The following is a 24,701-nucleotide window of genomic DNA, read 5'->3' as shown; positions in this document are numbered from 1 at the left end:
CCCCGCCTTTTGCAGTGTCACCTCCAATTCTCACAGCACCCTCTCCCTGATTTGATTATATCACAAGCCGTTTGCTCTCTGATTAGCCCTCCAGTTACCTGCTTCAAGCCCCAGGACAATCCTGTTGCAGAGTTGCAGGTGGTTAACAGCTCTCCGACCTGACCCCCATCAGTACACCACTCTGCTCCATAACCATCCCTACCCAACCCAGGAAGGACAGAGGGGGAAGAAACATGCCTTTGCCAATGGACAACGTCATCATGACAACAGCCACACTCAGATTTCCAGGGGAGATTGGCCTTTCCCCATCAAGCTCCACCTAAAATTGATTTTTCGACTCCTGGGAGTGTCGGGCTCCCCAGAGGAGCAGGATCTCTACCTCTTGGCCTCCTCAGCATCACGCACAGCTGGGAGACCTGCAAAGGCTGTAGCCCCCGTGTGTGGCTCTCTGCCAAGTCCCCTTCCAGACTGTACCACCTACGTGGAATAATTTTTGGAAGCCTCTTCTGACACCGTGTAATCAGGCAACGATATGTAAGAGGGAGCTCTCATTCCTAGCTCCTGTGTCATGACAGGTGAGGAATTAGGAAAAATTATAACCCAGCACAGCTTCAAATGAGAAAATTGCCCCCTGTCTCTCCGGGACCCTCATCACCGCAAATGCAGGAGCGCTGCCTCCCCTCCCAGCCTCAGTGTGTGACTGCAGAAAGGAGATGGGTCTGCAGACACCTTCTCCAGCAGAGCCTCAAGACACATATATACCTGTCACAGGACATAAATTCGGGACTCACCCTGTGTGTGCCAAAGGCATGTGGCACGGCCACCCCTGACGGGTGGCAGTGGGACGGGAAGGGAGCAGCCCCACTTCCCCACTTCGGAGAGGTGCACGAGAGGGCAGCGGTCATCCTGCTGAGATGCCCACATCTCCTGGGAGGAGCACCTGGGAGGTGCTGCCCAGGTACACGTGCGTGGTGGTAGGGGTACCCCACTCACCACGCAACCCCAGCATCCCGGCAGCGAAGGAATGAACAAATCTAGAGGTATTAACGTGTCTTGCACAAATGCAGAACAGATGTTCCAACAAGAACCCAAAAAAAAAAAAAAAGTAATTAAGAAATAGATAGAGGAATTCTGTTCCTTTTTACTTTGTTTTTTTCCCTGGAAAGTGGTGTCATGAGCCTGAAGGCTGCGCCAGTGGCTCCCTGCAATGTCTCAGCATGGGACGGGTGAAAGATCCAGGATGCACCAACCCCCTTTTGGGATGAGTTATCCAAAAGCCGGACTCTTTTATTTGACATCTGCTGTAAGGGAAGCCAACCCAAGGAAAGGAGGAGCTCCTCTGTTTCACCATCTTGCAATAATTCAGGATAATCGAGGGAAAAAAAACACAAAACAACCCCAAAACCCGAAGGAGCGGGGGAAGAGAGAACAACTCACAAGAAGAAAAAGAATCAGCCATTCCTAAACACGGTGTGGCGGCCCAGCCAAACCAAACAGTAATGATTCATTGACCTGTCTTCACCCTTCGTTTTTTCCTATAATGAGCAAAGAAACCACAGAAATGTGGAGCCGAGGTCTCCCTCTGCTCCCAAGGAAGAGGGAGGAGGATGTACAAGCCGCCACTGCCCTTTGACGGGTTTCATCGTGGTCCAGCTCCTGCCTGCTCAGTCCAGCCCCACCAACAACCTCCTTGCCCATCTCACTTCATCTCCATTCATCCTTGCTGCCTTGTTGGCCCGGGCTTGTTTTCCTCCACCGACTGCTCTGGGGAGGTGGAATTAGGTACCGCAGCCAGGTCTCTCTGCTCCTGCCTTTGGTGGGGCCAGCTGGACTACAAATACTTGTGCTCCCCAGCCAGCCCCGCTCACAGCTCAGCCTGCTGTCACCCAAGCCAGTCTTGGAGCCATCTCCGTGCCAGGCTTGAGCAGCATTGGCTTGGGAACAGATATACACCCCCATTTGCACGTCCCAGCTGAGCGTGGACCACTGGGCAACACCCTCCAACCAAAAGCCAAAGAGACACGACTGGCCTCCCTCAACCTCAGAGAGGGAGGGGGCTGAAGACCATGGCTCAGCTGGCTTGTTGAACATCACAGAGAGCCTGAAAACTGTGGATGGACTTGTGTTCTGCAAACAGCTGCAAAAGCTCACAGAGCTTCTTCCCCTATCCCAAAGGTTTGGGAGCCCTCATGCTTCCTGCCTGCAGTGCAGCCAGGGAAGGGATTGCGTTCTGGCTTCCTGAGATCCACCACACAGAGCCCCCTGGGTTGAGCCAAGCAGCCCAAAGAGATGGCCTGGCACCAGCCCCTGAAAAGTGGGGCTGATTCCCCTGTCAGCCTTCCTCCCCAGTAGTGTTGTAGATGACAGCCCCTAATGAGGGACAGCGGAGACCAACAGCACCTTCATCCTGACCTCCTGGACCCCAGCACAGCCTTGCATCCTCAGAACAGAACCCCCAGCCAGCATGGTGGCCATCTACAGCCCAGGGCGTTCAGGAAAGGTGTGACCCTAACGGCCTTGGGATGTTGCCTTCCTCATTTCACCACTGTGTGACAGAGCTGCCAGGGGGTGTCCATCACATCCCCACACCGTAGCCTGCAGAGGAAGGACAATTCAGCATCCATTAAGATGTCTTTGAGTCCATGCTCACTCACTGATTTTCTATGGGACTTGAGAGGTTCAAAGCCCTCTTTTAAGCCATGAATTGCTTCTATCTTCTCCTAGGGAGATTGGTAGCCCCCAAGAGCTTGCCAGTAGGTGAGCAGCTCAGAGCCAAGTCAAAGCCTAGGGAGTCCCAAGCCAAACATTCAGTCCAGTGATGGGAAAGTCTATTTCCCAACATGGTTTAACTTCAAGGGTGCATCTGGAGCCCACCAAATCCCATCAGGAGAAATCACAGGAATGGGGCAGCCAGCACCTTCTCTCCACAGAGGCGCTGGGGGTGATATAACTATTATCTGAGTGTGTTCTCAAGGCAGGTTTAATCTAAGCCTCCATCCTTGCTCTGAGTCACTTCCCATATGGCAGCAGAGATCTGGCCTTGTTACCTGGTCATTCAGCAGCCTGGGCCAGGCGTTGGATGGGTCTCATGGGGACCGGTCCTGCCAACTGGCTAACGATGTCCTCTCTTGTTCAAAGCAGCACTCCAGTCACTGCGGCCCTTCAGGGATATGAAAAAAATTCAATCAGATCCAGCAGCTCAGTAATACTTTGCCTTGGACTTCTGCAGATGAGTAGCAGGGACCAGAGGGAGCAGTAAGAGATGCAAGAGAGCTGAAATGGGGTATTCCTCCTGGTTATATTTCATTTTCATGCTGTCTCTGCAGCTTCTCATTTGAGCCAGGGAGAAAAGAGACAAATTGCTGAAGACAAGCTGCTTTACGAGAGTTTTCATTCCCATTTTGTGGTCCCCGGGGATTCTTCCCGCATTGCCCCCAAGCCTCCTAGCGAATGGATTGACGTTTGCAGAGGTTGCTCACCTCCTCTGAGTGGAAATACAACTGTTTGTTCAGCTTCTCATGGGGCTGGTTATCTTGTTAGATTTGTAAGAGCATTTAACAGGTTGCTTAGCCGTGTGCCCTTGAAATATCTCAGGCAACATCTTCCAAAAGTACCATCAGCATCACGCTGGGCTCAAGCTAATTATCTCATCTCCCAGAAGGACGATTGGCCTGGTCCAGCACAGTGCTGACCCAGTCACACAGCTGTCTCCACAGACACATCTGCCCTGCCTCAAAGTCTGGGCAGACACAGACGAAGCATTGACCGCTTCCTTCTCCTTCTCAGTTCCTTACTGGGCCCAGACTTGGGGGTAGCAAAACAACTGCCATGGAGGTGGGCACCTACCCAGACCAAGATCTCACCTCTCCTGGCACAGAGGCTATAACGCTCAGGTACAGCCCCAAACATCCCAGGTTTTCAAGAGCACTCTTGATGTCTCTTGGCCATCCCCTCTGTCAGGGGAAGGACAGAAATGGAATGTCAGAATCCCTCAGGGCCACAATGGAGCTCACAACTTCCCTGCCCAACAATCCCCATCCTGCAGGCTCCCTGTGGGCCATCACAAAAGTTTCCCTTCCTCTCTGCCCTCTTTTGGCCACAACTTGGTGTTTTCCAACCTCTCCTTAACACCACAGAATCACAGAATATTCATGGTTAGAAGGGACCTTTGAGATCATCGAGTCCAACCACAACCACTCACCAGAGTACTTCCTTATCCCTCGTTAGGCTGCTTCATGGTCTGCTTAGGCGATGCTCTTGTACCTGACACGTCCCAAGCAAATCCTGCCAGATTTCCTCATCCCTGCCATGCTGAGGGCCATGTCCCCTAGGATCTCCCCTGCGCTGTGGTTGCTCATGGTCAAACAGAGGAGAGGACAGGAGAGTGGTCTTGCCAAGCTTGGCATGAGTGTCCGGGAGAACACCAAAGTCCAGGGGCCATCATCGAGTCAGGCTCCATACCTTTCCTTCCCATAGAGTCAAGGCCAGCAGACAGCCCTGTCAGGGCCGTCCCAGTAGCTGGGGACAGGGACCAGCTAGGGGATGGGATAACCATGCGGGATGGGGACAGTCACCCCAGGAGCAGTAAATGTGGCTGGTGCAAACTGCACATCATTGCACCCTTGTTAGCATGTTCCAGCTCATTGCGCCTACTGTGTAATTCATAACCACTTAACAAGGCCGCTAATCGCAAATTAGCCAAACATCAGTAAGCAGGGAATGTGGTCGTCACATTCATCCTGCTAACTGGTGGCTAATTATCTCATTGTGCCTCCCATGTACTAATTGCAAACTAACTGTTTCCCACAGCCTACCAGTATCACTTAAACTTTCGGAAGGCTCCAGGAGGCAGATGTATTTTTCCAGTGCTTTTCACACCTCTGTGGATATCCTCGGAGCTGCAAGCACAGTACTGAGAAGCCCACCTTCCCTATTTTTTGTTAATGACACTAGCACTTCAGAGAGCAGCTTACTGCATTCACACCACAGCCCTTTTGTCTTCTCAGCTTCATCAGAAGGTTGGGGGACGTTGCCAGTGTCCCTTTAGGGGATAAAGGAGGACAGCTGCAAAGCCAGGCGCTGGGGGCTGGTGGCAGAGCTAAGGGTCTCCAGGCTACAAGCAGCCACCAAGCAGTCTGTGCCAGCAGCAAGGACCTCCTTGCCCAACAGGTCACAAGAAGCTGCAGTTACAGTGAAGGACAAGGCATCTGAACGCCCTGCCTCATGCAGACCTGGTTGCTCAGGGTTTGAAGTGCAGCCAGGGAACACGGGGCTGGGAACGTGGTCCAGAGCAGAGGAACAGTTGTTTTCTGAGCTTAGGAGGTACTAGAAGGGAAACTCCAAAGATATTTCACCCAGCTACATGTGCCGTGCCCCACAACAGGGAAAAAACACTGCGAAGACTGCATTTGGCCAGAGATGTGTAACTTGCCTCTGGGACTCTCCAAAATGCAGGTCCAGGCAATGCAGTAGGGGTCGATAAGAAAGGCAATGTCCCTCAGCCTTCTTTTCCTGCCCCACCTTGCCCTCCTTGCCCTCCAAACAACAAACAGTATGTTTGATGATTGAAGGACACTCCTGGGCCCCCGAACTTTGAAAGTGCTGTTTTCCCCTCTGGACCAAGAGTGAGTGTCTCTCCAAGGTGTGCAAATGGCGAGATGCTGGAAGAAAGAAGCTCTGAGAGGAGAGACAGGAGAGGAAGGACTCCTGAAAGCATCCTTGAGCACCAGGGATAATGAAGTGGGCTTCCCGCCAGATTCTCCAGATGTTTAATTAATAGTGTAAGACCCCTGCTCATCTGGCTGATCCCAGTGCAAAAGCCTCCCCAGCTCAGCCTCAGCTCGGCTGGACCTCTTCCCGCTGGCCTTCCTTCTTCTGCCTGATCCGGGTGCCCAATGTCTCTGCCTGCTGGGGAGAGGTGAGACACAAACCCTGACACACAGGCCCAAAGGGAGCCGTGGCAGGGGTGGACCCAGTCCTTGAGAGACTTCCACCTCATCCCTACTCACCAAGTTTGGTTTGGTTTCCAAAGCAGCTGCGAGGACCAACAGCATGTAGGAAACATCCCCATAGGGCAAACCAACGCTGACCTGCAGAGCAGCCTGGTAATTCCTGCTAGCCATGGCGCAACTTGCCATGAAAACATCTCCCCTTTGTGTTCTGGGTCGGCTACAAGCATAAAAGAGCACATCAGTGTTGGGGGACAACTTCTGGCACAGCGTGGCTGGCCATGGGGGACTCCGCAGAGCAGGCAGAACAGGCTCAGGCATTGTGAGCTGCAAAGTTACTCATAAAGACAACTCAACTGCTACACAAACAAAGGCTGATAGCAAGAAAATTAGAAGACGGCCCAACATATGTTTCCTCCCCAGCTGACTACCAGTTTTTGCCAGCTGGAGAGCCATTTCTCTCTAAAATGACCATGGAAATGGGTTTTCATGGATCTAGCAGGATACGCCACACTTCTTCCAGCAGAGCAGGCAGACGCCTGCTGTGCTCCAGTGTGGTGTGGGACCAGCCAGCCCTTGGAGCTGTGGTTTTTGGAAAGGAGAGCAAGAGACGTCTCCTGTGGGAGGCAGAGGGATGGGAGGTGGTGAGGACAACACTGCTGCCAATTTCCAGCTTGAAGGACACCGCCAGACTACACTCCTACCATGGCTCCGGGGGGGCCTTTGAAACCAAATTAGCATTTACAAAGCATTTCCCTGTGTGATGCTGAGATGAGGGTTTTGGCACCTGAGAGGGTTTTGCACAGAGCATTTGGTCCCTGAGCCCTCAAAAGGAGCCGTAGCACTTTGCAGTGTCCTCTGAGCCGATGGTACCCAAAACCCACACATAACGTGACCATCACACACATGCAGAGATGGCAAAATTCCACCCTGTCGGTGTTCATTCGAGAAAAAAGGAATGACATTGCAATGAGGGCACTCATTAAAAAGTGTCTAAACAGGATAAAAAGCCAAAGAGATGAAACGTGTGCATTTGGCACGGGGACTGTTTAAAGATGCCCTTTCGGAGGCTCAGCACGGGCACGTTCCTCCTCACAGAAAAAGGCATTTGAAAGGCCATCCAGGTTAAACAGCAGGGCCAGGGAGGAAAGAGGAGTCTTCACATGCTGAAGTCTTGTCCAACTGAAGAATTAAAGAACAGCACAGCCTCTAGCAGATTAAATGTAAATACATAACAAGGCAGCCAGAAAAGAGTGTGAAGATTAATTTGCCATGGCCATAAAAAAGAACGGTCCCTCTTTCAGCCACAGGAGCAGCAGAGTCTGCAGGAGCATGAGATGATCAGATGATCAGACAAGCCTACAACAGGACAAAGCAGAGGACCATTTTTATTCAAACACACTGCAAGCAGGTTTGGAAGGATTCCCACCCTGGGAGCTTTCTTATGGCCCACCTCAAAACAAACCTGAAGACAAGCAGAAAAATGACCCTTAAAGGAACTGAGGTGGCAGCAGAAGAGCAGTGATGTTTTCTCCCTGGTTAAAAAAGGGTAAAAAGGCTGGGATGTGTGTCTGGTTCCTCAGCAGAGGGGCAGAGCCTTGCAATGAGGGTGCCTGGGGACCTGCACTGCTTGGTCTGTTCATGGACAAGTCAGGGAAAGAGGCAGACAGGTGACATCTTCTGCCAGCGTTGCATGTTTAGGGTGCCCTGATTTTTTAAGAGCTGCCAAAAGATCTGGCAAAACTGCTCAGCAATGAAATGATAAATGAAATATGGGGTCAATGAGCACAACAGAAATAAACTGTTTGGGGGACTGCTGGTCTCATGAGCTGGGAACTGCTGCTCTGCACAATGTGGGGCAGCACAATAGTGGTTGCAGTTGTCAGAAGATGCTAGCAGAACAGCAAACATTACCACGCTGCAGTGTAAATCTGCACTCCTTGGACAGTGTGTGGGGTTTTGCTACCCCAGATTAGAGATGGAGACAACCCAAGATCTGGGACAGCTTCTGCACCAGGAGGAACCAAGTCAGGCACCTCCAAAAGATCGTGCAGGGCCAGGGGGAATAACAGTCTGTAAAGGTATGGAGAAGATAAGGAGGAAATTAATATAGTTTTGTCTGTCGCTAGGTACAAGAAGGAGAGGTCAGCAGGTGAACTTGCCGTGGTCCAGCAAGTTCAGTGCTCATGGCAGGCTGAAATATTTGGGAGGGGGAGCAGGATTTGCTGGGCTCCTGGAGGAGCCCAGGTAGGAGGTTTGTCCCTTCTCCTAGCTGGGTCTCTGTTCCAGCTTGGCTCTGGTGTGTTCAAAATGAGTGCCAGTGAGCCAACAGCAGTGTCCTTCCTCACTTTGCAAGAATAACTGTATCCTGAAGGCAACAGGCTGTAGGAGGTTATAGCAGGACCAGTGACCCAAGCAGTCACCTCCCTGCCTTCAAAGGAAAGAGGGTGCCCGATTTCCCCAGGGCTCATGGTCCTCCAGCTCACCACAAAGCAGGCAGAGTGCTAACAACGTGGAAACCCAGAATCTGTTCACTTCTCTGCAGGGATTTCACCCTCCACGCCTCAAGGGCATCCAGCAGCCTTCGTAAATACCCCACTGGCCCCATCCCAGCCAAATTTGGTGCCCCTTCCCTCCCAGCATCGGCTCGTGCAACACCCAACACACTATAACTAAGACCTGCTGCAAGCGCCTGGCAAGTGCCCTGGCTTTTTCATCTCCGGTTTGTGAGACAAGAGAGCCTTCATGTTTTGGGGGTAATGAGCTCGTGGTGACGAGCTGGAGCAAGGCTGCTGGCCAGGGTGGCTAGCCCGAACACTCAATTAAAATGAATGGTAATGTAGCCGCTCTCAGTCCCAATGTTGGGCAGCTCACAGCAGCACGGTTGGTGATGTCTGTGATGAAATTTGTGCCAGTTTTGCCTGGACAGTAATGCCTGGATCAAAGGAGCTTGTGAAAGAAATTAAATGAACTATGGGTAGTTTCCCTGTGCCTGCATGTTATAAATACACACCACAAATGTTAGCTTTTAGGCTTAAATTCCATCTCCTGAATGAGCTATTATTTCAGCACAGCCAAGCAGTCAGATGAGATTCTTGCTTTTGTATTTCAATGAGTAAAGAGGATCTGACATCTTGGATGCCTCTGATCCAGCCCAGAGCTTTCTACTGCACCTCATCAGCATCAGTCCCCATAACTCAGCCCTGAAGTGGAGCAGCAGGAGGCTTCATGTATTGATCAGGGAGTGCAAAACCTTTACCAAAAAGTGCCTGGCGTCCTCACGAGTGGTTCAGGCTTTGTCAGGATGCCTGTGGTGCTGGAGGGGTGAAGAGTGTTGTTGGCAGTGTGACCATGCGCAGCCCTTCACCCACTTTCCAGGGCAGCACATCACTCCCAAATTAGGGTTCTTCTCCCCCACATCGGGTGGTGGTAGAAAACCAGCAGCCACGCCGGGGGTGCTGCTCCTGAAAGAAGCAGGATGCTGCTGATGGGCACCATCTTGGGTCCAGGATGGGGCATTTCTGGGGCATTCCTACCCGCAGCTCCTGCCCTTGCTCAACCTTGTTGCTATCCTGCTGCTCAGGCTCAGCCCTGTGCATTGCTGAGCTCTTTCCTTCATCTCAGCTTGGACACCCTGTGAGCAGATGCCAGTAGCTGTTACGATCTGTAAAGCAACGATCTGTTTTGGGGAGAGCAGTAACAAACTGCAGCTCCCAGGAGCCAGCTTTCCGCGCTGCTCGAGCTCCAGCTTTCTCAGCTTGTTTACCAGGAGACAAATCCAACTTTGACACAGGCCAGAGATCACAGCTGGCAGAATCAGACCTCCACAGCAGACCATGTCCATGCAGGGCGTGCAGGAGGTTTCATCTGAGCACAAGCTCTCGGTCCCGTGCTTCAAGGTCGTTGGCAGGGCAAATATCTACTCACCAGCCCCTTCGCACTCCAAATGAAGAAAGGGTCATGGCATGCAACAACAGCTGCTGGTGCAAAGCATCCTCCACAGCAGTGCCTGTACACCGGGTGCAGCAGGAGGCTAACATACAGCTGCCAACATCCAGAGAAGGGCTAAGGTTGAGTGGGGCTGCAGGATCCCATTGGGAAGTGGTTTTTCCCCAGGAATCCATGAGATGAGCTGCCACGGGGCACCTTGGAACTCTTTGAGGGGCAAACACGGAGGGTGCTCGGATCGCCACCGAATCAGAAGCTGAGGCAGGGACACGCAGGGAGGCTGCAGTGAAACTAGAGCAGACTTGCAATCCAGTTTTCCAGGCAGTGGCAGGTGCTGTTTCCAGGTAGACAGGACAGCAACCAGGAAGGAGAAATATTCCCAGGACAGCACCACAGCAGGCAGGCTGCAAAATGCATCTGTTACAAACCTCATTAATAGCAAGGTGCCACAAAAAAAAAAACAAAAACCAAACAAACAAACAAAAAAAAACCAAAAAACCCTACCAAACCAAAAAAAAGGGGGAAAACCCCTTTCCTGAAACTTCTGGTGGCCAGGTGGTGTCCACGGTGCAGAGGAGTGCTGCTCTCCACCAGAGTGACTGCTGCTCTGCTCCGGATTCACGGAGCAGGAAGCGAGAGCAGGATCCAGCCCTGCAGCCCTTTTCAGTATCAAAATGAAACATCTGGTTCTTTGATTTCTTTTTAAAAAAAACAAGCCTCAGACAACAGCCTGAGTGGCTTCTTGAAGATTTGGATTTCTTTCCCCTTTTTCGCAAATGGTAACTTCAGTCTGATGAGAGGGGGGTAACGTGACACATTGACTGCACAAGCTGTCTGTGCAGAGGGAAAGCGGCTGATGCCCAGGAATGCAGGGTGCTGCTCCAAGCTTTCCCCACCTACAGATGCCACGTCATTACCCTGGGCCTCAGTTTCCCCCTGTGACAAAGGATGCTCAATTCTGGAAGAGCAGGATCAGGCGAGGAGGTCACTTGGCAGCCCCCTCTCCATGCCCCTGCAGCTTATGTGCGGACATTTCACAAGGCAAGGCTTCCTTCTTGGCACCTTCCTAGCTGCAGGAAAAGCCTCCGGCCTCACCCCTTGGCAGGGAAATTTCTCCCTTATCCTGCCCATCAAGTCAGGCAGCCAATTTTAGCAGAGACCCTGCTCCTTAGGAGCTGGAGGGTAGCCCACCAACTCATTTTGGCCACCGTGTCAAGCAGGGACTGGCAAGAGCCCTCCATGCCAGAGGCTGCCATCCCCGTGTCCCCATCCTGCTCCCAGGAGTCACCCACCCTGTGCTACCAAAACTGAACATCAGAAACACTGCAGCTTGTTTTCACGTCCTTGGGTTGGTTTGTTTTTCCATGGGCTATTTTTATTCTTGCCCTGATCCCAGTCATACTGGGGATTTAATGTTTCAGCCAAAGCAATAAGAAATAAAGAGCAAAGAAAGTGAATCAGGATCCAGAGCATTTCAATAAATTAAAAAGAAAAAAAAAAAGTTAAAGGAGAAAAAAAAAAAAAAGACATAGCCCGGCACAGAGGAAGCAAAGCAATCAGAGCAAAAGCTGTCAGCTTTGCCAGTTCCCGTTTGTTCGCAGATCAAATTCACTGCCTCTCTCGTCCAAAAGTAACAACTCCTAAGTCTCCCTCATGCTCCCAGTGGAGGTGTTTTCCATATTGGAAACAAATCTACTTTGACACTCCTGATGCTGTTTTACCCAAATTGCCCTCTGTCGAGCCGCCTCTCGCGCTTCCCGTTCACACCACGCCATGATCCCAGGACAAGCCCAGGGCCAAGGTGACCATGGGCATTGTTGGCACCAACCACACTTGCCTAGCCAGTGGGTTCCTCCAAGGCACCAACCCAGGCTCCCTGCCACCAGGTCCCTCTTCTACCAGAAGAAGACTTGGCCCAAGCCAAAACTCTTTTTGGCAACAAAGTCCTGGACTGTGCATTGCTCAGTCTTGGTGCCGACTTCCAGCCGGCAACGTCTGCTCAAACGTCCTTTCCCTGCAGCACCCCGAAGCTCCACGTCTCCAGGAAAACTTCGCTCTTCCCTGCTGGGGTCTGGTCGCCAGACAGGGGAAAGGGGAAAAAAAAAGAAAGCTTTGCAAGCAAAGGGCTGAAGAAAGTCCCTACAAGCCATGCTGGCTGCAGACGTCTCCATGGAACCTTCACAATTAAGTATCTGACTAATTGTTTACAGGAGCCCTCCAGGTGGGAATTTCAGATGGTCCTGTACTATCTGTGTGCCTGAATATGCTGATATTCATCCTCAGTGGCGCATCCCAAAGTGTCCCTGCTGCAGTGGTGACCACCCTGTGCAGAGACAAGGGGTTTGTAAGTTGTCAGGAGGAATTGTTGTGTAGGATGGTCCTCTGTGTGTAGTCAAAATATTTAAGAGATGTTTTTCATGTACTTGAGGTGTCAATGGCACTGAATTGTGCATGTGCTGGGGGCTCAGGTAGGATCATGGCCACCCAGATTGTAAAAACTGAGCTAGATCACATTTTGCAGTCTCTCCTGGCCCAGCTGAAGACACAACAAGAACCCTTGTGATGGAGACTCCCATCACCAGCAGTGACCAGCTCTCCTGTCCAGTGGATTGATTTCCCCACACAAGGTTTATCCTACACCAATATCCAAGTAAATTAATTTGTTGGGTTGTTTTTTTCCTTGAACACTCTGGGTGTCTGTGCAATGCTTGAGAGACACAGCACCAACAGGGTTTTTTACCTGCACATATCAATGGGCCTACACAGTCCCTCTGGCCAGTTCCCTTTTGCAGGTGCTGAACTTATGACCCAGGGCCTTTTCCCTAATTCTCCTGAGCCATTGCATACCCAGCTTTCCTAACCCATTGCCCAGCCTGGTCCTTGCTGTGGCCCCAAATGTCTCCAAAGCAATGGGGTTTTGATCCATTCTTTACAGGCACAGTTTGCATCTGATATGGTGTCACCAGTGACCTTGTCGGGGTGTGGATCAGACCTTCCATCTCCTAAGGTCTTTGCAGAGACACTCTCAGCCCCACCAAGGCTGAGGGTGTAATGAGAAGAAAATTAAATCATGAAACTCTAATAATTATCCGCATCCCAATTAGCCAGCAGTGGTGGCAGCCAGCCACCAGGAGCTGGGGGAGGAGGGAACGGCATCCCCACCAGCATCAGTGCCTTGTCAGCACAGAGATCTCCTTCACCCTGCCCAGACCCGTTCCTGGCTCTCCACCACCGAGGGCAGTCCTGGGGACACACACGGGGACCCCTTCCCCTCCTCGTTTGGACCCAAAATGTCATTTCACCACTGCAGCCACTGACTCAGAGCAGCAGAGACCCATGCTGTCCTGTCTGCTTGAGAGCTGCACTCTCCTGGTGGGTTACTAAAAGCCGAGGCATGAGGAGGAAACGGAGAAGTCAGTTTAATATCATTTTCCTTGTTATTATCTCTCAGCTTCTCCCCAGCAATTTGCTCGAACTTCTGTAAAACTCCATGCCAAACAAGCCCCTGCCCAAATAGGCCTTCGTGTCTGCAGGACTCCATTTATAACCGAGATCCCATTTAGCAGATAAGCCAAGGAAATTCAAGCAGGATTTAAGCTAAGCAGTTATCTGTGACCGGCGGCCACAGTGTGCATCTCGTTAGATTTACTGGGGACGTGGAAGGTGGAGGGACAGGAGAGTGAACAGCCTCTGGAGCAGCCAGCCAGAGACCTGAGGGATGCAATCACTGCTGGTACAGACACGGCTTTAGGAGATTTTGGGACCAGCCAAAGGACAGGGAGTAAAACCCTTCCCCTGGAAAGTTGGGGAGCCTCCTGCACACCCCAGGATCCCACAGATATCAGTATCCCTTCTCCAGCTTCACAGCACCATCCTAGGCAATGTACTGCTTGCAAGGGTTTCAACTTGTCTTCCCAGTTAGATATTACAGTCTAAGACGATACACTTAACAGGGTTGTGAAATCTGCCATAAAGTTTACAGCCCTACATCAATATAATGCCCTGCAAAGTTAATACGGAGATACCTATTTTATAACAAGGACAAATAAAAACATATCCCATTAGCATCCAGCATTAAGAGTTGCATTTCTGATGGCCAGATGCTGCAATGAAATGGGTGGAGAATATTAATATGTGTATGTATAAAGCTACGCACAGGCACATACCCATATATATACCCATATAAAAATGAGAGACTATTGGATTTGTTCAGACATTCTGCAGTGTTCAGAGGGCTTTATTTCCACGCCGCAGGAGAGATTGGCTGCGGATCCAGAGGCACTTCTCTGCTATTACACCATGTCAATTTTTCATCATCTTAAAGGCCTTTGTCATGGAAAAATGGATAACTTTAAATTGATCCAAGGTCAGAGTTAAACACCTGGATGTAAATGCAGCAAGAAGTAAAAAATGGAGAGGAAGCAATTACTTCCTATGCAAAGCAACAGCATTGCGGTCGGTCATTCAGGATGCTGAATTTAGGAACTCCTCTGGCCTTTCTAGGGAAGAAGGTGGCTCCTAGAAGGAAACAAAAAACTGGTATCTGTGGGCATTTCCACACCAAAGCAGTGGTTAGAGAGAGCACTGTGCCCCAGGGCTGTGTTTCTACTGATGGCCATGGGGTGCAGCCGGGAGGTTGAGCATCCCTGGGGTGAAATGAGGCTGCTGGCTGCAAACCCAGCAGCGCTGAGCTGATCCCAGCCCTTGCAGTCCCAGCCCTTCACTTATCCCCAGGCAGGCTCCAGCCACATGCTGGCTCTAGCCCAGCAGGACCAGTCCATGTGCCCTCGGCTTCCCTCTGCCCCCTCTTCTGGACACCCCGGCCACTTGAAGCCAAAGATTTTGGCAGCCATGCTCCTGATTTTTCCATTTCTAGCCCAAACACGTCCCTCTGGTTTCTTTACAGTTCAGCTCAGATGCAGTTCTCACGGTGAGAAATAATGAGTTTTCACTGGGTCTGTCCCAGTCTCTTTCCCAGAGGCCAACAGCTGGCCCAATAGCTGCTTGGAAGGCATTGGGTGAGAGCTGTGGGGCTGTTTGTCACCCCCCCAGAGGGTGGACAAGAGCACCCCAGCTTTCAAGTTCACCCGTGCTCCTCTCTGCCCATGTACCCCCACAGCATCACCCTGTACAGATGAACTTTTCAGTCTCTTGAGCACCGGTTGCATTCCAAAGCCATACCAGCAGCTGGTTGAGATGTAGTCTACAGCCATTTGTTTGGTCCTTCTCACCTCCTCCTCACCCCCTCATCATCTTCATCCATGTGCCCAGGTACCAGGTCAGCAGTGGGAAAGCAGCAAATCTGTCCTGCTGAGCCACACTGATGTGCTGGAGGGACTTCCATGTCCTGGAGGGTTGCATTGATGTCCTGGAGGACAACATTTCAGTGGAAGCTCAAGTACCCTTTGCCCAGGGTTGGCAACCCCAGGCAGGGGGGAACCAGCCTCCCGTGGGCACCTTCCTCACCGTCATCCTCCTTGCTGCATGTCCAGCCTCACCCTGCCTTGTATCTCCCTGCCCTCTCCCTCCAGGCACCATCACCTCAGCTTGTCCCTTCCAAACAGGTATTATTATAGATATCATATTTTTCGGTGCTATTGTAAAGTGCTGAAAGACGTGAAACGAAAGGTATTAAATGCAATCAAAGAGAGGAACGCCTGTGTCAACTAGACTTGCAGGAGTGATAAGAGCTTTCTGCCTGTTTTCTCTCCGTGTGATAGTCTGGACATGGCATGGCCCGGAGGACACGAGAAGGGAAACGAGCACCAAACAATGCCGGCCCTGCCTGCCTCCAGCTCAGCAAACATGAAAAGAAAGGTCTTACAACGGGGCGAGCCCCCATGGAAACCCTGAGCGATGGATAATGCCAACCTGCAGCCAAATAAAACATTAAAAGCCTCCGATAAGAAAAGGCTCGCAGGAACTAGTTATACATCACCACCACCTGCTGGGTACCACAGGAAGGATCTCCTGTCCCTGTCACCCTGCCAGGCAAGCTCACCCCAAAAAGTGTGCGGGACACCCCCCAAAAAAGCAGCTTCCTACCTGTCCAGCAGGTATTGCAATGCAAGGAGAAAGGTCTCTCATCAGCAGCCTGAGAGCACAGGGATTTTAAAATCACGTGTGAAGCCAGTCCTTTTTGTTACAGCATCAAGCTCAGGCAAAATAACAGACAGCTGGTAGAGGATGGGATTAATAAAGAGTTAAAGAAAGGTAAAATAATTAGGGTCCTGCTCGTGGGGCATATGGAGAATGGGCCTTGTCAGAGTAGCTTGCTCTAATTTTTTGTGGAGATTACGAATTTTGTGGAGAGAGATAATAGCGTTGCTGTAATGTGCTTAGGCTCTTGTAAGCCATTTGATCTGCCCCTGCCTGACACTCTGATTAATAAACCAGGGCGATAGCAAATCGACGTGGCACACGAGATGTGCGGAAAAGCGGCAAATGAGGACACCCAAATGGGATTAAAGAAGGGGAGCTGCCTCCAAGAGAACGTTTCCTGGGGCATCCCCGAGTCCCATCCATCACGCATGCACATGGGATGTTGGCAAGAACATGCAACCCTCCTGCCCGTGGGGATGGCATGGGCTGCACTGACAGGTGGGCACCCTGGCCAGGGGCAGAAGTTCTTCAGAAGGTCTGCAGAGCATCTGGATGCTGCCCTGGGGGATGTTCAGCTCAATCCTTTTTCTATTAGAGCTGAAGAGCTCATTGCAACCCTCAACATAAGGCAGGATCATGCCAGAGCAGAGACAGACTTTCTCCAGCCCCAGTGACAGTGCATCACCTGGACTGGAGCTTGGGGGAAGTGCCAATGTGAAAGACCCTCCCAGGAAAAGACACCACAGTGGAACCATCACCACCACCTTGGTCATTAGCCCCTTAAGGTCTTGGCATCAAATTTGCCATGCCACCTCAAGCATCCTCCCCAGACCACTGGAGAAATCCCAAAATCAGGCTCTTTCCCTCTGCAGCTCCCACGGCCCCTCTGCTCCTGCCCTTTCCCTTGGGAACAGCCAGGCACTTTGGACAGAAATACTTTTTCATCCAGAAAATGCCAGTTCATCAAAACACTTCCTAAGAAAAGGTCACTTCAGAGGAATTTCTCTTTCCAGAAACCTTCTGGGGGAAAAAAAAAAAAAAAAAAGGAACCATCACCACCACCTTGGTCATTAGCCCCTTAAGGTCTTGGCATCAAATTTGCCATGCCACCTCAAGCATCCTCCCCAGACCACTGGAGAAATCCCAAAATCAGGCTCTTTCCCTCTGCAGCTCCCACGGCCCCTCTGCTCCTGCCCTTTCCCTTGGGAACAGCCAGGCACTTTGGACAGAAATACTTTTTCATCCAGAAAATGCCAGTTCATCAAAACACTTCCTAAGAAAAGGTCACTTCAGAGGAATTTCTCTTAAACCTTTTGGGGGAAAAAAAAAAAAAAAAAAAAAAAGACATGCAATGGTTTAACTATGCTGTTTCAACAGCTTTAAATGAAAAATAAATCTTTTCCCTCCCCCCTCCCAAAAGGTGCCAAATGACTTTTCATTTGGAAATGGGAGATCGTTATCATCTTCAAAAAAAAAAAAATCAAACAGAAAAGGGTGAAATCAAAAGAAAATCTCTGGAAAACGTTAAAGTGAAACACTTGACTGAATCCAACGCAGCGAGCGGGAGCCGGGCTGCGCTCTGCCAGGTTCCCCGGGGCGGCTTTGATCCCAGCACGGAGCAGGACAGGATCAGGCTGATTCCCACGCCCCAGCCCAGCTCGGGCTTTGGGAGGGGGGCACGGGGACACGGCCAAAAACACCTTTCAACCCATGGGCTTGTCTGGAGTGGAGACCCCAAAACTCGTGACATGTCAGAGCAGCAGAGTTCCATCGGCCGAAGGTGGTGGTGATGGGGCTGAGGGACCCCTTGGGGTGGGGAAAAGAGTCTCACCAGGGATGCCAAGCAGCACAGATGGCGGGGTGGGATGCAGGGGGCTGGTGTTTCTGCTCCAGCCTCCCCGCACGTGCTCGCAGCCCCCCGACATCGTCCCCAGCCCCCAGCTGTTACAGTTTAGGCTGCGTGGGGAGCGGGAATGCCAGCAATCAGGCATCCAGAAGGGAATCCAGGCCCGGTTCAATATTGAAAGAAGAAGGGCTTTGAAAGGAGTACGCTCATTTTTTTCCCGTTTCGTCCTTTGCCAAGAAAACCGGGGGGATGGAGGAAGGGGCGAAGGGGTGGGGGGAACAGTGGAAAAAATGTCTTGGCTGGGCCTTCTCTGCCTTTTACCTCGTGGGCAGCCTGCCGAGACGGGGTCTTCCCCCCGCTGAGCCCGCTGGCAGATCAAATGACCTCTTCTCCCGCCACCGCCGCCCCCTCCCCACAAGGAAATGGAAAAGGAGGAAAGATCAAATGGCCCCGCGATGCCAACAGTTCCCACTCCAGCTGGAGGGCAACCGGTCAGCTCCCTGACATCCATGGGGGACCAGGAGATATTCCCCCAACTGGCAAAGGAAACCTCGGAGAGATCCAGATACAGTCAATGGTGGGGAGGGGGGGGGAGTGTCCCCATGGAGGGGACAGCACTGCTCCCCAGCCTTGAACCAAAGGGGAAGGTCCCTCGCTGATGGCCCCAGAGAGCATCTCCCCAGTGTCCAGCTGTGCCCATTCTCCCGTTGTGCCAGACCCTTTAGAGCTATCTTTGAGCAAACAGCTTAATTAAATGCCTTTATTCCAAGGACTCCCTCTGTGTGTTTGTGTATTTGTGGATTAGCAGTTAATACAGTAAGAAGCTTTATTGTAACTAAATTGATTTCTTCGCCTTTTTTTTTTTTTCTTCCTTCTGTATTTTTTCCCCTTTTCCTACTCAGTCCTACCTCTTCGCAAGGTTTCTTGTGGGGACCTTCACCTTCTGACAGTGCCAGCAAGGCTGTGATGGGGAGGTGACCACAGCAAGAACACAGCCAGGGAGATCTGAGGGGCTAAAGACACTGAAGGCATCTTTTTTCAGGGACGACAGGTAAGTCAGTGAGCACTGGCTATGACCATTGTACAGGGGAGAAGACATCCCTGGTGTGTGGGGGGTGTTCACCTTGGCAGACACAGTGGGCACCAGCTGGGTTGGGGAGCTCCAGCCATGCCTGATGTCCTCCAGCCATCCCTGTGACCTCGTTGCCTTGGGAAATGAGATGTCCTCGAGGACATCTCATTTCCCAAGGCAACGAGGACACAGGTTCCCAGAGGGAAACCTCAGCCCCACTTGCAGAGCCCTGGGGACTGCTTGGTAGAGCCCATGCAATCCCACCATCTTTTCCTTTCCAGTGCAATTCAACCTCTTGACATTATAATCAAATTGGTATCAGCCTGTAGCACGTTGTCTGGTCGCTTGACTCGACTGCAAAAGGTCTGCGAGGAGCCAAGATTGAGGGAGACCAGACTTTGCTAGCCCATCGCTCAGCCCCCACCCAGGCCACTCCGAAAGCTCATGCTGCTCACAGCTTCTTGCTGCCAATAATTTAAAGAAATTAGTCAAGCTGGTAAACATAGCCATTGCCCAAGCCGAGACCCAAGTGCTACCTCTGGGCTCGCTCAGGATGGGCACAGACCTGTGCTGCACCTTCCTTCCTTTTCCTTTTCCTTTTCCTTTTCCTTTTCCTTTTCCTTTTCCTTTTCCTTTTCCTTTTCCTTTTCCTTTTCCTTTTCCTTTTTCCTTTTCCTTTTCCTTTTTCCTTTTTCCTTTTTCCTTTTCCTTTTTTCTTTTTTCTTTTTCCTTTCCCTTTCCTTTGTTTTTCGCTTTCCCTTTCCTTTTCCCTTTCCCCTTTCCTTTCCTTTTCCCTTTCCTTTTTCCTTTCCCTTCCTTCTTCACTGCCTGGCCCTTCTTGCTTCCCCCTCCCTGTCCCCCCCTCACCCCATGCCCCTGCCATGGGCAAGCAGAGCTGCTCTCTCCCCTTCCCATCCCCTGGCAGCAGGAGCCGAAGCTGTAATTAAACTTGGCTGAGAGGAATGTGAATCAAAAGGCTGTTAAAAAAGAAAAGAAACGAGGGTACCTGTGGGATTACGTGAGCCAGAAAAATGCAAAGCCGGCTTCCAGCCGCCCATAAAATAGATGCCGTCTCCTTTCCCATTGGCAGGGTTTGGCTGAGCACAAAAAGGCTGGGAAGAGGATTTTTATGGGAGTTATTTATAGCCTGGATGAATAGCAGTGTGTCTATCGGTGGGTTTCTGCCTCTCGGCGTGTGCTGAGGTTGGGCTGGGCGAGGGGTGCCAGCCTTGCCAGGGTCCACCACGCTGGGTTTGGGATGGCACCAGCAAACCTGGATACAGCCCTGGGCTCTGGCCAGCCCTTCCTGTGGGTACAGAGGTGGCATCAGAAGAAGAGAAATCAGGAGAAGAAAAGGATGGGAAGGAGCAGCAAAGGGTGGCTTGTTCCCCAGCAGCTTTACCTTGGCCAGTGTCACCACGCATCTGTAAGGGGACAAGCAACAGGCTGTCCCAGCCTCAGAGCCACCATGCCAGGACCATCCAGGGATTATCTGTTGTCCCCCACTCCCTAGCATCTTCACTCCTGGCCTGGCCACTTCTCCTCTCTTCCCTGGTTTGAGAGAGGCATCTGAGAAGCCTTTCCTCTTATTTGCACCAGGACCCGGTCTTTGTGAACAAAATAAGTTTAAAATCAAACTCCAAGTGAATCTCTAAAGTTGGCACTTCAAGGAGCACATTCATTAAATAAAGGGGGGGAGAAAAAGAAAAGGGAGAGAGGAGGGGGAAGAAAAAAAAGATTACCTTGCTGAATTAATCAGGCTTCACTGTAATGTTCAGCCTCGGATTTTATTTCCTGTAATAAGCCCATTAATACGGGTGTCTATAGCAGGGGGCTTTTAGCAGCAGGCACCATTAGTGTAACGAGGAAGGGCTAATAGAGTTTTATTGGAATTTTTATTCCGACATCACAGCCTTTTAAAACAGCTGTCTCAATAGGCATTATTATTCTGATTAACATTTAGACAGCACAAATCATAGTGATGCCCTTGGTGTCCCGCAGGTTTTATCATAATCATTCCAAGTCCCCAATGTGACGGCTAGTCCTTGGGGAGGGCGGTGTGGAAATTTTAGGGCCCAGCAGAGGCTGGGGGTCATTTCTTTCCTCTCATGCCAATGTATCAGCCACTTCTGAGGGGGCCTGCTGAGCTGCAACGAAGTGGGGTCCTGCTGTTACCGAAGCGAGCTGGAAGCAGCTGGAACCGACCAGATGCTTTTTGAGCATCTCTGAGCCCCCAGGGGAATTCGAAAGTGGGATGGGAAGGGTTAAAAAGGAAGCTGGCATGCTGGGTACCCACGCTGGCTTCCTTCTCCCTCTTGTTTCTCACCCATGTGATAATTCAATTTTTATTCTTTAAAATTAAATTAGATTTAATATAAAGACTTTTTATTGTGTGAATTAAACATCGCACTGGCAGCCTGGGTGCACAAACCCAGGGGTCTGCTGGGCAGCATCTCCTCGGGGAGGCAGGGATACGAAGAGAAAGGTTTTCCTTGTATCCACAAGACCCGTGCCAGGTGGGATGGGGCCAGGTCCAAGCCAGAGGCACTGCGAGGGTGTCACAGTGCTCCTCGTACAGCCCAGGAGCATCTGTAGATCTGATGGAGCTTGGAGCAGGGTGGTCCCACTGCCTGGTCAGCCGAGGTGGACAGGGTCTAACCTCTGTGTTACTGACCCTACTCAAGCCAAGGGGAAACTGAGGCACAAGGAAGGGCAGTGACTTGCCCACAGGGACAACACTTGCCCAGGAGTCCTGCCTCCCATCCCAAACACGTAACCAGCAGGGAGCAGACAAGCTGCCGTGAGTTATGGACAATGGTAAGCAAAACAAAGCGGGGGATTAAACACCAGAAAGCAAACAGGCTGCAAATGCACTTTTGACTTTTATCTGCTGTGCTTTGTTTTGCTGAGGTAATTTATGAGGATGTTTCACTGCAGACCAGCGTGGCGGGGTGCGCGGGGGGCAGCGCCTGGCTCCTCGCAGCGCTGGCTGTACCCCGCAGGGCTTCACCCACCCCGGGTGAACCCAGGGCAGGTGGCTGGGCTTGGGGTTGGGCAAGGGAGCCTGAGGGCACCAGGCAGGCTGAGGACCTACTAATTGCTTCCTCATTAGCATCTCATTAGAATTTCTCCACCCCCTCCGCTCTCCCGAGGGCTCTGCCTCTGCCCTTGTCACCTCCAGCCTCAGTGAACTCCGGGAGGTGACTTTCTGCCCCAGATCCATCCTGGAGTCGCGATGCCTCCCTGCTCCCAGGGCTTTGTTACTGACTCCTCAGCATCACTGAACATAATTAGCCATAATTTACGGCTTCCTTCTCTGGAACATCATGACGAAGGGGGATCCCTTCTTCTCAGTGGCCACGGGCGGGCACAGATGTTTGTGAGCTCTCACAGCTGGCTCCAGCAGCAGGGGGCTGCCAGGCACAGCTGGAGTGCCCAATCTTGGCCATGCCAGGAGCCAGCTGGATTTGATACTGGTCCTGGGCACTGCAAGGGCTCCTGCCTTCTCCCAGCATCTCACCAATTAGTGGACAAACCCCCTTTTGCAGTCGAGCGTGTCAGCTGGCCTTAGCTCAGACCAGCCCCTGCTCTCCCATCCATGCCTGATACCCTCCCTTCCCCAGCTAACTGTATTTGGGGTGAATCCAGGGGGAATCTGGACTGTCCTGGGGTTCCTCTCATTCTAAACAGAGGCCCCTGACCCCAGGATGGGGTCTCAGGATGGGACAAAAGCTCAAAACTACATGCAATGGCAGATGCCCATTACTGAGAGCCGTGCCCCAACGAACCTCCCAACCCTGGGCATGCAGGAAATTTCAGGGGAGCTGGGGAAATCCACTGCTTAGTGACCACTTGGATGCTGCACTGTGATAGTATCTCATTACCTGTATATCTTAGATGATTAACAAACCAAATTCCACCCCCGGGGCTGCTGTCCTAAAGCCCACGCAGAGCTCCTGACTTTCTGCTGCTGGCAGGCAGCATCCAGACATTCCATCCTGTCCACCTGGGACCAGCAGCCCTCCCACGACACATGGTCTCCGAGGGCTCTGAAAATGCCTTGCAGGGAGGTCTCAGTGACCGTCAGCAGAGGAAAAAACACCAGCTGTCTGAGGCATGGCTAAGTCACCTCCAAAATTGTTTCCTGCTGCTCTCAGCCCTTTGGAAAGTCCCTGCCGGGACAGCTGCCGAGCCTGGGGGAGATGGTCCAGGCCGTGTGGGACAAGCTGGGTGCTGTTTGCTGCCCCAGAGGTTGCTCCCATGCTCCTATATGTCCGTCTAAGCCAAGATCTAAAAAAGGTTTGGGTTTTGTTTTTCATTCTCCTGGCATAGCAGATCTCCCCGCAGCACAGAGCTGCCTGCTGCAGGGCACCAGGGTGTTTAGCATCTGCTTAAAATTTTTAATTGTTTTCATGTTAAGTGCCTGATGGTGTCTTTTAGATAGAAATGGGAGCGATTTAGCCTTCCCTCCCTCCCTGTTTTCCTCCCTCCTCTCTCTGTCTCTCTTCCTCCCTCCATTTCTTTCCTTTCACCCTTCCTTCCACTCTTCCTCCCTGCCTCCCTCCCTTGCTTCCCTTCTACCTCCCTAAAAATTTACTAATTTCTTCCTTATTACGTTCCTAAAAGCCCCATTCAGTCACAGGCAGCAGCAGGCAAGGAGAAATTCAACGATAAGGGCAAAAACAACAGTAAAACTGGAGTGAAATGACAGCCATAAACCCAGTACCAGGAGGGACAGTAAAACTGCAGTTTGGCAGGAGCCAGCAGGCCTGCACTAATACCCTTTTTTTTTTTTTTCCTGATTAAAACACTCTGGTCACAGATTAACTTCCTTAGCTCAATATTTATTGTCTCACCTGCGCTGGAAGGCAGGGAGGAGAGGAAAAAGGGTGGGCAGGATGGGGGACTTGGGATCTGCAGCAGGTCTGCAGCTCCGCAGCCTTTGGCAGCTGCCTGGGACAGGGACACATCATCCAAGGTGAAGAACGTGCCTCCAGTAGTTACCCTCCATCACTGAGTGCTCGTGCCAAAGGGACTCCGCAGACTAGGGCAGCATCCCAGAGTAGCATCCCAGGACTTACCCATGGCTGCAGAAGGCATCAGAGTCAGAGCTGGGGATGCTCTGGGTCCCCCAAACACGCGGGACAGGGGTGACGATGCAGACAGGCACTGCTACAACCCAAACGAGCACGTTGGTTTGTCTGAGTTGAGCCAAAGCCCTGGGGAAAACACATCCCTTGGTAGCCCGACCCATTTGTTTCAGTGACATCAGAAAACAGGATGGAAATGAAACTAAATCCCTGGCCATCCCCCCTCAAGCATCTCCACGTTCCCTGATGGGCTTATGCCTTGCTCCTTGCAGAGCACAGGATGTGCTGGGCACAGAAGCACCGTGACCCTTTCCTAATCCCCCACAGCCCTATTAATGTCCCATAGAAGGAGCAAACGGATCCATGGGACCTCAATGTGTTTTTAATGGTGATGGTCTCTTCTCGCAGGTAATTAGTGACAGAACGAGAGGGAATGGCTTCGAGCTCCAACAGGGTAGGTTTAGACTGAACATTAGGAGTAATTTTACACAAAAAGAGTGTTTGGGCATTGGAATAGGCTGCCCAGGGAGGTGGTTGAGTCACCATCCCTGGATGTGTTTAAGATCCATTTCGATGTGGGTTTGGAGGATATGGTGTAGGGGAAAACTCTGTAGGGTAGGGTAGATGGTTGGACTTGATAATCCCAAAGGTCTTTTCCAACCTAAATGATTCTATGATTCTAATGCATTAACTCC

Source organism: Calidris pugnax, unplaced genomic scaffold (genome assembly GCF_001431845.1).
Source record: "Calidris pugnax isolate Ruff unplaced genomic scaffold, ASM143184v1 scaffold220, whole genome shotgun sequence".
Taxonomy (NCBI): Eukaryota; Metazoa; Chordata; class Aves; order Charadriiformes; family Scolopacidae; genus Calidris; species Calidris pugnax.
The sequence above is the reverse complement of the archived record's forward strand: the minus strand, read 5'-3'. Positions refer to the sequence as shown.